General features: G+C 48.3%; 1 pseudogene; it reads left to right on the top strand.

Moving 5' to 3' along the window:
- Positions 1 to 12,503, top strand: part of LOC119284413 — a 34,342-nt pseudogene extending 21,839 nt beyond the window's left edge.
- Positions 12,504 to 12,712: the final 209 nt, after the last annotated feature.

The raw sequence follows: 12,712 nt of genomic DNA, 5'->3' as shown, positions 1-12,712 counted from the left end.
AGCGCTAGGGTTCCAGCGCCGCCGCCGGCCCCGCCTCACCGTCTCGGTCCTCGGGGAAGCAAGAACATGCCGCCTTCTCGACACGCGGCCGCCTGCAGCCTCCTCGACGTCGGCGTCCTCCTACAACTGCATGTCGTTCTCCTCTAGGTGATTCCTCCCCTCTCCTCCCCTCCTTCCCCCTAGGTTTCTTTGTTGGTACTAACACTTCCCTGCCTCTGCACTATCCAACAGCACTTCCCTGCTCAAGGCGTTGTTGCTTTCCCGTGCACTATCCAGCAGCAGGTCTTGGTGGAGGGCCTCCCAGTCCGGGAGCCGCGGCTGCCGTTCTGTGGCGTCGGCGTCGGCTGGGCTTTGTAAGTGTCCTTCCTTTTCGTGGTGTTTGTCTCCAATGCGATCGGTGTGGCAAAGTTAGGAAGCTCTTATAGTAGGTAACATCATGAGCACTTGGTTCAGTATGACTGTATGAGTACTTGGTATGTGAATGGGGGATTGCACGAGTAACTGTTTCATTAACAACTTCGGCGAGCAGCATTTGGAAGATATGCTTGCTAGTGAGAATTTGTGAGGTGCTAGTACTGGTATTGGTCTGGTTGGTAAGGGCCCATGGCCATAGTTATAATATATGGTGCGATCAAATGGTACTGGAATTGGATTAGGATATAAGTTGATGCATCAGCAGAGGATTATCCTAAACTGGCATGGTGACTTCTGAGTGTGTTGTCTACTGCTTTGCTATCTACTAGTTAACTGACATCTTTTATCATCGGTATAATATTCATATTAAGGAGTTTCTATAAGTTCATTGTTCTTACCTGCAAATTTAAAATGAAAGCACAATCAATCCATATTAAAGACTTTAGGTTTGTTTTGTTTTGAAGGTTCTTACTAGGGTTCTTCTTGGCTGCAATTCACTGGTATATTGGTGCTTTTCTTCTATTCTTTGTTGCTTTGGATCACCGGGAGAAGCCTGGATTGATTGCCTGCACAGTTGTTGTAAGTACTCCATTTTCTAAAGCTTATCACATAGTACTAGCATTTTCTTCCGGTGGAAAAGAAAAGGGCTGTTGTTTGTCTTTTGTATAAAATGAACTGAAAACACTTAGATACTTATTAATGTTTCCTTACACGAATACTTCCTGTAAAGTTGATTTTATAAAGCTGTGTGATCTTTGTTTCTGAGACTGGAAGCGCTTCTATCTCAAAAATAGAAGAAGCAAAAAAATTAGAAGTGCTCATCCTAGTGGCAGGCACAGCTCCTGTCACTTGTGACTGCCTATTTTTGTTACATTTATTGTTTTTTGTGACTGCTCGGCTATGTGCATCCAAGGACGCAGATGCCAGGAGGTTTGAACTTCCTTTTCAATAAAAATATGGAGAAAATATCAGCATATTAACTTGTGTTGCTAGGTAAAGATTTCCCTGATACTTTAGTGATTTTTCATAGCTGCTGCATCCAATAACAATGATTCCATTATATTTTTCTCAGTATCTGAATCATGTCGATGTTTAAATATTTAAAACATACTTTATAATGTATACAAGCCTTCCTCTCATGCATAATGTGGACATGCTCCCCGACCATTGCTGCTGGGAGCATGATGGCATCTTGCCGCACGCCCATCCCTTTTAATGCTGCTCCTTAGAGATCTACACCACCTTGTATTATTATTTTGGACCAGTGATTGTTGTATCCTTGTTTTTGGAAGTGTCATGTCACTTCACCCATATCGTGTATCAAAACATGGTAGGGAACATGGTATTTTTTTATATCGTTTTGATTCGACACTTATGTATTTCATTCATCTAATTACTGTAACCTGTTCTGCCATTTCAAGGCATATATACTATTCAGAGAAATGTATAACAATGATTGCTGCAGTAGCTCTAAGCAGAGCATGGCATGTTACTACCATAGAGATACCTAAATATGTAGGTGTAGTTTGTGTTTTTATTTGTTCACACTGTCGCTGTATTGCTCAATTAGACAATTAGTGTTTATGAAGAAGAAGAATAAACCTACTGATGCTGCTGTTATGCCTGTATTCACTGCTGCTGCTGTTGTACTTGTGATGATGTTGTACTTGTGATGATGCTACTTGTGATCTTCTGAAATGACCCATTGGTGACTTCATTACGCGGGGATAATATTTTGCAGGTACCCCGAGAGGCCCTTGAGTTTTTCGGAATGTCGATTAACTTCCGTTCCGGTAAATTCGGGTACTCCATATGTCCTATTTTCAGCAAAGGTCATGCTGAAATTTTCCGTGAATTTTAGCATGACTTTGCTAAAAAATAGGACATATGGGGTACTTGTGACTAATGCATGGGCCGAGGTATCTTACTACTTAATTAAGTAGGATCAACTGCCCCTTTATTCTTGCTGCATTAAACCATAGGTGGCAATAGAGCCAAGTGATTAGGCCCAACTTAGAATTCTCCTTCCCTTTTCTTGATAGGGTATATTATCAGAAGATACCCATATATATCAGTCAACCTAGGGTGCCTCAGCATCGATAAACCCTAAATGATGAAAACTTAACTTAGCATTTAGGGTGCCTCAGCGTCGACAAACCCTAAATTATAAAACCTTGGCTTTTAGGGTGCCTCGGTGTCGATAAAAACCTAAATGATGAAAGCTTAGGCTTTTAGGGTGCCTCGGCGTCGACAAACCCTAAATGATAAAAGCTTAGCTTTTAGGATGCCTCGGTGTCGACAAACCCTAAATGATGAGACCATGATATTGTTCCTTGGCAATAACCAACTTTTTGACCAAACTCTTTTCCTATTTAGAGCGAAACATGGCCCACAACGATGAGGCCGGCGGTTCGGGCAAGCAATTCTGGGAGTTGTCCCAGGAGATGGAGGAAGAACCTCACCGCTATGAGGATGCCGCAGAAGACACCAATCTTGACTACACAACCCCTAGTGGCGTCAGGGATGACACCACTGATGGTGCCGCCGAGGATGCCACCACTGATGATGGCAGTGCATGCACAGATGGCAGCCAACCGAAGAGGCAACGGAAGGACTGGCGCCCGAACGTGCTCGGGACCGTCAAGGAGGAATTTACTGAAGTGTCCTCCGACGGGCATCCAACGGCGCCCAAAGAATTAGTCAAGGGGTACTCGGTTCAGCTCGGGTGCATTCTCCGGAGCACCGTCTCGATCAACACCGAGAACCTAAGGCATCCTGACCGACGGAATTTGCGCAGCCTCCTCTTCACGAAGTTGCACGAACGATACAAGTTCCCCGCTGACTTTGCAAACAAACGCCTCTCAGGGAATAAAGTGAACAGTGCCGCCCTCACGAAGATGAGCAAGGCCCTGTCTACTTGGAGAAGCGCGGTGAAGAGAATGATTGACAAAGGTGATTGTTATGAGAAGATCAAGGCGAAAAATCCTTCGATCAGTGAAGATGACTACAAGGAGTTCAAGATCAAGTGCGAGAGCAGCGCAACCGTGGAATCAAGTCAATGGGGGAAAGAAATGCGGGACTTGAACCTAGGGGTCCACCAACTCGGTCCCGGCAGTTACAGAGTGGCGGAACCTATATGGGACAAGGAGGATGCAGAGCGTGCCGAGCAAGGCCTACCGCCCCGCTTCGAGAAATACCGTGACAAGTAGACCAGGAACTATGTCAGGGCCCGGTACAAGGAGGACCCGGTAACAAAGGAGCTTACCACGGATGCGAAGACCAAGGCACTTGAGCGTGTTCTGGTAAGGAATACACCCCCGCGTAATTAGCTCCATATGGTTGCATTCTAATTAATGAAGCCAAATTTCTAAATGGTTAACATTCCTTCCGCAGGAGACTGAAAGCAGTAGCGTGGGGTCGTCTCAGAGCTCCCCTTGGGACAACACTTTAAATAGGGCGTTGAACTTAATGAAAAACAAGGATAAGTTCAGTAAGCCGTTGTCAGCTGGTCGTGTGGACGACAAAGGCTTGTTCACAAAATGGTCGTCATACTATAACGCTGGTGGCCGAAAGGAGAGAAAGACCAGCTCAGAAAGCCAGTCGCCCGAGGTTCAAGAACTCCAGGCACAAGTGGCGTGGATTTCAGAGATGGTCCAAGAGCAAGTGCAATACCAACTGGGAACGATGCTCACCACCATCGTGCCTACCTTGATTGAGGGGCTGCAGGCGTGGATTGCGGGCGGCCAACAGGGGCCGCCCCCGGTTCCTAGCTTCACGGCCAGCAACTCGCACAACGCGCACGCGGCACCATTGTTGTCTCCGCCGGAGGTGGTATTGGTGTCTCCGGCGCCAGCATGGGCATTGGAGCTTAATGCACCCGGGTGTACGCCGGCCGGCACCTCGGCAGCAGCGGCCCCTCCGTCAGTTGCATGCCCGCCGTTGGCGGTGCCTCGACATTAGCAGAGCTCAACACCATCACGGTAACTAAGCCTCTCGGCCGATGAATTCATCTCCTTGCCTTTGACTGGGCATCACTGACGCCCTACATGTTTTCGCAGGGCGCCGCCGACGTTCCGTGCACTCTCCTGCACTTCGTGGGCGGCGAGTTGATCGATGTTGCCAAGGGCAGAATCGTTCAACCGGGCAACCCCGTGTTCCACGGTAATCCGATGCCACCCACCGTGTATAGGGTTGAACTGGTTCAGGTGCTGCCAGGCTGCGACGAGTTGTTACCTCCGGTTCGACCCGCTGGGGCCGACGAAGATGATGTGATGACCCTCAGCGCCTGCGTACCCCTGCTTTGGCCGAAGAGCCAAATTCGTTTGGGGGCGGGGGACACCACCCCACGGACAACACCACCAGTCGTGCTGGCGCCAAGCCATGGCAAGACCACCGCAACGCTACCGGACATGCCGGCCATGCATATGGCACAGGATCCGGACGACGACGACGACAATGACGATGGTACATTTACCAACGTCGATAAGTACTTTGCCAAACATAGGTACAGTGACGAATACTTGGGGCCTCCTTCTCAAGAACCCAACCCTGCAAAAGATGACCGCGATCTAGCTGGTACCGTGGAGAAACCCAATTGCAACACGCATCGTCTGGCGTTCAGTTCTCAAGAGACGCCTCCAGCTGCCGCCTACACCGAGCCTCAGATAGCCGAGGTGCGAAATATTATCAGCCCCAACACACTCAAGAAGGCGGTCTCTGAGCAGAACTCGATCCCATTACAGCAGAAGAAGAAGGGATGGAAACGAAAGAAAAACAAGGGCGGTGCGAGCCAACCGGCACCGAGTACGATCCGTGCTCAGGATGGGCCACCTTCACCTAAGGATATCTCGAGGAGGGTGCATGTGGCGGGTAGGCCGATGCTACCGACTAATCTGCTCAATGCTGCAACCGGTGCTATGCCGAGTCTGCATGACAGTGTTCTTTCTTTGGAGAAGCGGCGTCTCTCCGAGAATGATGTGGCATACCCGGCTTTCGTGGCCAAGGTGCCAGAGGGCAAGGGCTTTGTGGATAGCGCCATCGGGGGTACTATCGTCCTGCGGTTTGATGACATCTTCGCTATGTTTAACCTCCATCCGCTGCACTACACCTTCGTTCGGCTATTTTCGCTGAGTATGGAGATGTAGATCATTAGAGACAAGACCCCGGACATCGTGATGGTCGACCCCTTCTACATGCGTGCCAAGATCTTGGGCAGCGCTGGGGACCGGCAAGTCGCGAGTTCACACCTCGAAGGCGTCATTCTGGCAAACCCAGATAAGGATAACTTCCTCGTGCCTTACTTTCCTAAGTAAGTCATCCCCTCACCTCCCCTTAACATATGATTTCTTATATTTCGATCGTTCTTTTTTTTCCTAACATTCCGTGTTTTGTGCAGTGACACACATTGCACACTCATCCTCTTAAGCCCCAAATATTCCATGGCAACGTATTTTGACTCGGACCGTCAGTCGAAGAAATACTACACAAATATCAAGAAAGTTCTTGATGATGTTCTCCCCGGCTACGCCAGATCTGGAGGCACCTTCAGCAGGACAATCCGTATGTATGGCAAGAACATGTTCACCCACAATACGACGTTCCCCTGCGTCAAGCAGCCGCCTGGCAGTCAGAAGGATGCCTACTACGCCCTCGATCACATGCGGGTGATCGTACGGGACCATAATCACCTTCTGCTACCAAATAATCTCAAAGATTGGGCCACACGCTTGTCGGCAATCCAAGACGCGGACATCAGACAAGAATTCTATCGCATCCAGTCGGAGTTTGCGGAAATCATCCATCAAGATATCCTTCGTACCTAGGGGCAGTTCCACCTCAGATATCAACCATCCAACAGTGAGATAGAAACAATGCTACAAATGCAGGCTGACAACGCCCGCGATTTCATGACCATAACGAAAGACGGCGGCTTCATCCACGCTCCGGTCCCTGAGTCGAGTCGAAAGTAGTGGTGCTATGTAGTTCTGAAATGTCGATTGGCACATGTTGTAATATTAAACTTTAATGAAATTGTATGTCGCTTTGGTTTGGACAGTCGTTCAACTTATATGTAATCGATGCTATTTATTAGTAGGACCATGAATCGTGCTATTAATGTGTTGCTTTTCTCTTCTGATCCTTTTGTTGAATACTTATATATTGCTTATGTATTGTCTATGAATTGCTACTAACGTTTTGTTTGGCTAGTACATAGAGATGTCGTCGTATATCGTGTACAAGGATAAGGTTCCCGGAGTCTACGATGACTGGGAGGAGTGTCGGAGACAGGTTCACCATTTCAGCGGTAACAGTTACAAAGGGTACACCACTAGGGCGGAGGCGAAAGTTTGATACACGTGCTATCTAGCGGGAGAGAGGAGGGAGCGTTGGAGGAACCAAATGAAGACCAGTTTCATCGCGATGATGCTCATCGTGATGACCGAAGCTCTCTTCTATGTGATGGTAGTTTAGATGATCGATATCGACTTGTAATGTGAAGACAAACTCGCTACTCGCGGTCTCGAGACTTGTAATGTTCTAATTTTGTTCGGTATTTTAAATTCGGAGACTAATATGATGAATTGTATTCGGAGACTAATCTTCTATTGTATTCGATAAATCTCATGTTTATATGTTGTGTTGTCTATATTCTGTGCAGTAATATGTTTTGTAACCTGTGCAAATATCAGAGAAGAAAAAAAATAATCCCTAATATTCTTACTAGTGGCGCACCACTCTGCACTTTAGTGGCCCACTACAATAAGCACACTAGTGGCGCATCATCTACAATTGCGCCATTAGTAAGCCAGAGCACATGGGTAAATATGGCCCGCTGAGAGGCATAATAATGGAGCAACATGTGATATACTAATGGCGCACTCCCTGGTGCGCCATTAGTATCTGGTATACTAATGGGCACCAGGGGTGCGCCATTAGTATTAATTACTAATGGCGTGATGCTAGTGGCGCACCTGTAGTGCACCATTAGTAGCCAAAACAGGTGCGCCACTAGCAGGCCTTTTCCTAGTAGTGGTCGTGCAAGTGAAAGGCAATAATGACGATATATGATGGGCTGATTGAGATTAGAGAAGCTGGTATGAATTCGACCTATCTTGTTTTTGTAAATATGATTAGTTCATCGTCCCTGATTCAGCCTATTATTAATAAACATGTTTGCAATGACAATTAGAGATTATAGTTGCTTATGCCATGCTTAATTAGCTAGGAGTTTATAATGGTTTACCTTGCGTGCCAACATGCTATTAAAATGGTTGTGATGTGGTATGATAGGGTGGTATCCTCCTTTGAACGATTCGAGTGACTTAACTTGGCACATGTTCATGCATGTAGTTGAAACAAAATCAACATAGCCTCCACGATATTTATGTTCATGGTGGATTATATCCTACTCATGCTTGCACTCAGTTTTTATTAATTTTAATGCATTGCTCTCTTGTTTGTCGCTTCCCAGTCTTCTTCTAGCCTTCACTTGTACTAAGCGGGAATACTGCTCGTGCATCCAAAATCCATAAACCCCAAAGTTATTCCATATGAGTCCACTATACCTTCCTATATGCGGTATCTACTTGCCGTTCCAAGTAAATTTGTATGTGCCAAACTCTAAACCTTCAAATGAAATTCTGTTTTGTATGCTCGAACAGCTCATGTATCAACTAGGGGTGTCTATATCTTCCATGCTAGGTGGGTTATTCTCACGAGGAGTAGACTCCGCTCCTCACTCAAGAGAAAATGGCTAGTCACCGGGATGCCCAGTCCCATGCTCAAATCAAATCAAAATAATTGCAAACAGAACTCCCCCAGGATTGTTGTTAGTTGGAGGCACCCGTTGTTTCGGGCAATACATGGATTGATGATTGTTGGTGGTGGGGGAGTATAAACTTTACCATCCTGTTTGGGAACCGCCTATAATGTGTGTAGCTTGGAAGATATCGAGATCTCTTGGTTGTTATGTTGACAATGAAAGTATGCCACTCAAAATATTATTTATCTCTATTTCAAAATCGAGCTCTGGCACCTCTACAAATCCCTGCTTCCCTCTGTGAAGGTCCTATCTATTTTACTTTTATGTCGAGTCATCCTCCTCTTATTAAAAAGCACCAGTTGGAGAGCACCGATGTCATTTGCATGCATTACTATTAATTTATATTGAGTATGACTATGACTGAATCTCTTTTACCATGAATTACAATATTTAGTCAGTCCTTGATCTTCAGGGGTGCTGTGCATTTATGTTTTGCGGTCTTAGTAAGGGCTAGCGAGATACCATCTTGTTATATCATATTATGATTGTTTTGAGAAAGTGTTGTCATCCGAGATTTATTATTATTGCTCGCTAGTTGATTATGCCATTGATATGAGTAAATATGAGACCTAAATGTTATTGTGAATGTGGTTAGTTCAAAATCTTTGCTGAAAACATGAATGCTGGCTTTACATATTTGCAACAACAAGAGCAAACAGATTTTGTAAAAGTTTTTCTTTATCACTTTGAGTTTTTCAACTGAATTGCTTGAGGACAAGCAAAGGTTTAAGATCGGGGGAGTTGATACGTCTCCATCGTATCTACTTTTCCAAACACTTTTGACCTTGTTTTGGACTCTAACTTGCATGATTTGAATGGAACTAATCCGGACTAACGTTGTTTTCAGCAGAATTGCCATGGTGTTATTTTTGTGCAGAAATAAAAGTTCTCGAAATGACCTGAAACTTCACGGAGAATATTTTTGGAATTAATAAAAAATACTGGCGAAAGAATCAAGACCAAGGGGCCCACACCCTGTCCAGGAGGGTGGGGGCGCGCCCCCTGTCTCGTGGACCCCCTGATGCTCCACCGACCTCAACTCCACCTCTATATATTCACGTTCGGGGAGAAAAGAATCAGAGAGAAGGATTCATCGTGTTTTACGATACAGAGCCGCCGCCAAGCCCTAATCTCTCTCGGGAGGGCCGATCCGGAGTCCGTTCGGGGCTCCGGAGAGGGGAATCCGTCACCGTTGTCATCATCAACCATCCTCCATCACCAATTTCATGATGCTCACCGCCGTGCGTGAGTAATTCCATCATAGGCTTGCTGGACGGTGGTGGGTTGGATGAGATTTACCATGTAATCGAGTTAGTTTTGTCAGGGTTTGATCCCTAGTATCCATTATGTTCTGAGATTGATGTTGCTATGACTTTGCTATGCTTAATGCTTGTCACTAGGGCCCGAGTGCCATGATTTCAGATTCGAACCTATTATGTTTTCATAAATATATGTGAGTTCTTGATCCTGTCTTGCAAGTCAATAGTCACCTACTATGTGTTATGATCTAGCAACCCCGAAGTGACAATAATCGGGACCACTACCGGTGATGACCGTAGTTTGAGGAGTTCATGTATTCACTAAGTGTTAATGCTTTGGTCCGGTACTATATTAAAAGGAGGCCTTAATATCCCTTAGTTTCCAATAGGACCCCGCTGCCACGGGAGGGTAGGACAAACGATGTCATGCAAGTTCTTTTCCATAAGCACGTATGACTATATTCAGAATACATGCCTACATAACATTGATGAATTGGAGCTAGTTCTGTGTCACCCTATGTTATAACTATTGCATGAAGAATTGCATCTGACATAATTATCCATCACTGATCTGATGCCTACGAGCTTTTCACATATTGATCTTTGCTTAGTTACTTTGCCGTTGCCACTGTTGCAATTACTACAAAACTGCTACTATTACTTTTGCCACAGTTACCGTTACTTCCATACTACTTTGCTACTAAATACTTTGCTGCAGATATTAAGTTATCCAGGTGTGGTTGAATTGACAACTCAACTGCTAATACTTGAGAATATTCTTTGGTTCCCCTTGTGTCGAATCAATAAATTTGGGTTGAATACTGTACCCTCGAAAACTGTTGCAATCCCCTATACTTGTGGGTTATCAGCAATATACGACGAACCGTGGGCTCCAAGGCGGTGCCTACAGGAAGGTTACGACACCGAAACACCGCCACCGCTCGACCCAAGGATCAGAGTTTCCCCTGGAGCAACACGAGGGCAGTGAGAGCCGCGACGACGCCTTCAAGAAGGGAACGAGCTTCTCCGCCGCCGGTCCGTCCGAAGAAAGAACAGGGCAATACTCACCGCCACCGAACATCACACCCTTGCTACCACGCAGCCCACACGACCATGGCCACCAGGCAGCACCGAGCCACGGTCTTTGCCTAGGAGCACCGCTCCACCACCACCAGGGCCGCCGCCCCGGCATCCAGGACCTTGATGCCAGCTCACCCGCCACCCGCCGCTGCCCCAACCAAAGAGACAAGCGGAAAGGAACCGCCTTTAGCACCCCTAAGCTGTCCCCATCATCGAGACCCAATAGGTCGGCCAAAACTGGCCACCATCGACCCCTCCTGCTGCCTGGCGCGAGACGAGCTCGGTCCTGCTGCCGGGCACGAGACGAGCATGGTCCTGCTGCCGGGCGCGAGACGAGCTCGGTCGTGCTGCCGGGCGCGAGACGAGCACAGTCCTGCTGCCGGGCGCGAGACAAGCCATGGGTCGTAGCTGGGAGAGGGCCAACCCTCCGATGAAGGCCGCGCCCGAATGACGGGGAGATGAATCGATGGTCGACAAGGGCGCTCACCGACAGGCAGACGCCGAAGAAGTCCAGCCGCCACCGTGAAACGACCCAGACCACCACGGTGGACCACCACCACGCCGTGGCAGCCCACATCCACGTCGGGACCCTGAGGGGCAGCCCCGAGCCAGCGCCACCACCCTCGCCGTCAACAGCCGCCGAACGCCAGGACGGCCAAAGCCCACACCGCCGCCGGCGCCACCACCAGCATGAACCACCACCACCACCACTGCACCGCCACCCCCCACCAGTCGACTGCCACGGCAGGGGGCGGCCGCCCGCAGCCCATGCCGCCCGCGGCCCGTACCTTGCGAGGGCCAGATCCGCGCGCCCCATCGGCCGCAGAATCCACGCGCCCCACCGGCCGAAGACGACGCAGCCGGCCACCACGAGTACTCCGCCACCAGGACGCCTGACGCGAGGCCGAAGGCCGCCGCCACCCTCCGCTGCCGGCGAGCCGCCGCGCTGCACCGCCCGTTGCCAAGCGATGCACCCCTACCCGCCGCCAATATCCGCGCTGAGGAAGCCAAGCGAGGGGACGAGAGGATTCCCGCCACCAATATCCGCGCTGAGGAAGCCGAGCGAGGGGACGAGAGGATCCCCGCCGCCGCCGACGGCGCTCGGGCTTCGCCCGACCGCGCCCTTGGGCGGCGGCGAGGGAGGAGGGAGAGGTGGAGGGGGGAGATGGGCGGCGATGACTTAGGGTTCCCTCGGTCGCGCGCGGGGCGACGCGAGGGGGAGGGGAGGGGGAACCGTTATTTTTCTCTCCTCACGCGCTTAATTTCCCCTCAATCACAGATGTTCACCGAGGACCGAAGCTTGCCATTTACAAGCTCAATATAAGGGAGGGTGGTCAGACCTTCAAACAATTACGCCCCTCCATTGAGTACCTCTGTAGCTGCGGTCAGCAGACATTGGCAATCAATGATGAGAGCTTTGATTTTATCAACTCACTATACACCATGACCACTCCTCCAAGATACATCATCGGCCTAGAGTTGTCTGGCAAGATGGAACGGCCCCCAAAGTGGATCAAAGAACTCAATAACCTCTATAAGCTGACCCTTTTTGTGACAGTTCTTCGGACTGATACTTTCAAGCTCATCCAGGACCTGCCCAAATTATTACCCTCACCTTTACACTCAGCGCAGCCAACGATGATAGAGACATAGTGGGCATCCTTGAGGAAAATAAACAGCTTACTGATAGGGAGATCATTGTTCCACTTGGAGGATTCAAGAGTCTAAAGCTTCGTTGCTTCTTTGCTACTCTGGTGCCAAGGCTGATGAGCTTTGCAGTTACCGGAAAAGAGGTAATGCCAGCACTGGAGAGGATTGATATACGGTTTGAAGTCTTTGAAGGGATTTACGGCATCGAGTCTCAAAAGCCTCAAAGAGGTGTTTCTTCCCCTGTTTGCTACTGGGAACTCGTGAACATGAAGGTTTAGTTAGTGGTGAAAATATAAAGCTACATGATGTTCACTAGAAAGTAATTATCCCCGTAACTAAAAAAAAGTAATTATCCCCCAATTTCTTCTCTCCTGAACACAGGAGCACATGACGGAGGGAGATGCTCCACGTCCCTCAAGTCACGTTGGCTGCTACCCTAATATTCGAAGCAACACATACACACCAGACTATATGATAGATACCCCAC

The sequence above is a fragment of the Triticum dicoccoides genome, chromosome 4A (assembly GCF_002162155.2).
Source record: "Triticum dicoccoides isolate Atlit2015 ecotype Zavitan chromosome 4A, WEW_v2.0, whole genome shotgun sequence".
NCBI classification, from domain to species: Eukaryota; Viridiplantae; Streptophyta; class Magnoliopsida; order Poales; family Poaceae; genus Triticum; species Triticum dicoccoides.
The sequence above is the reverse complement of the archived record's forward strand: the minus strand, read 5'-3'. Positions and strand labels throughout refer to the sequence as shown.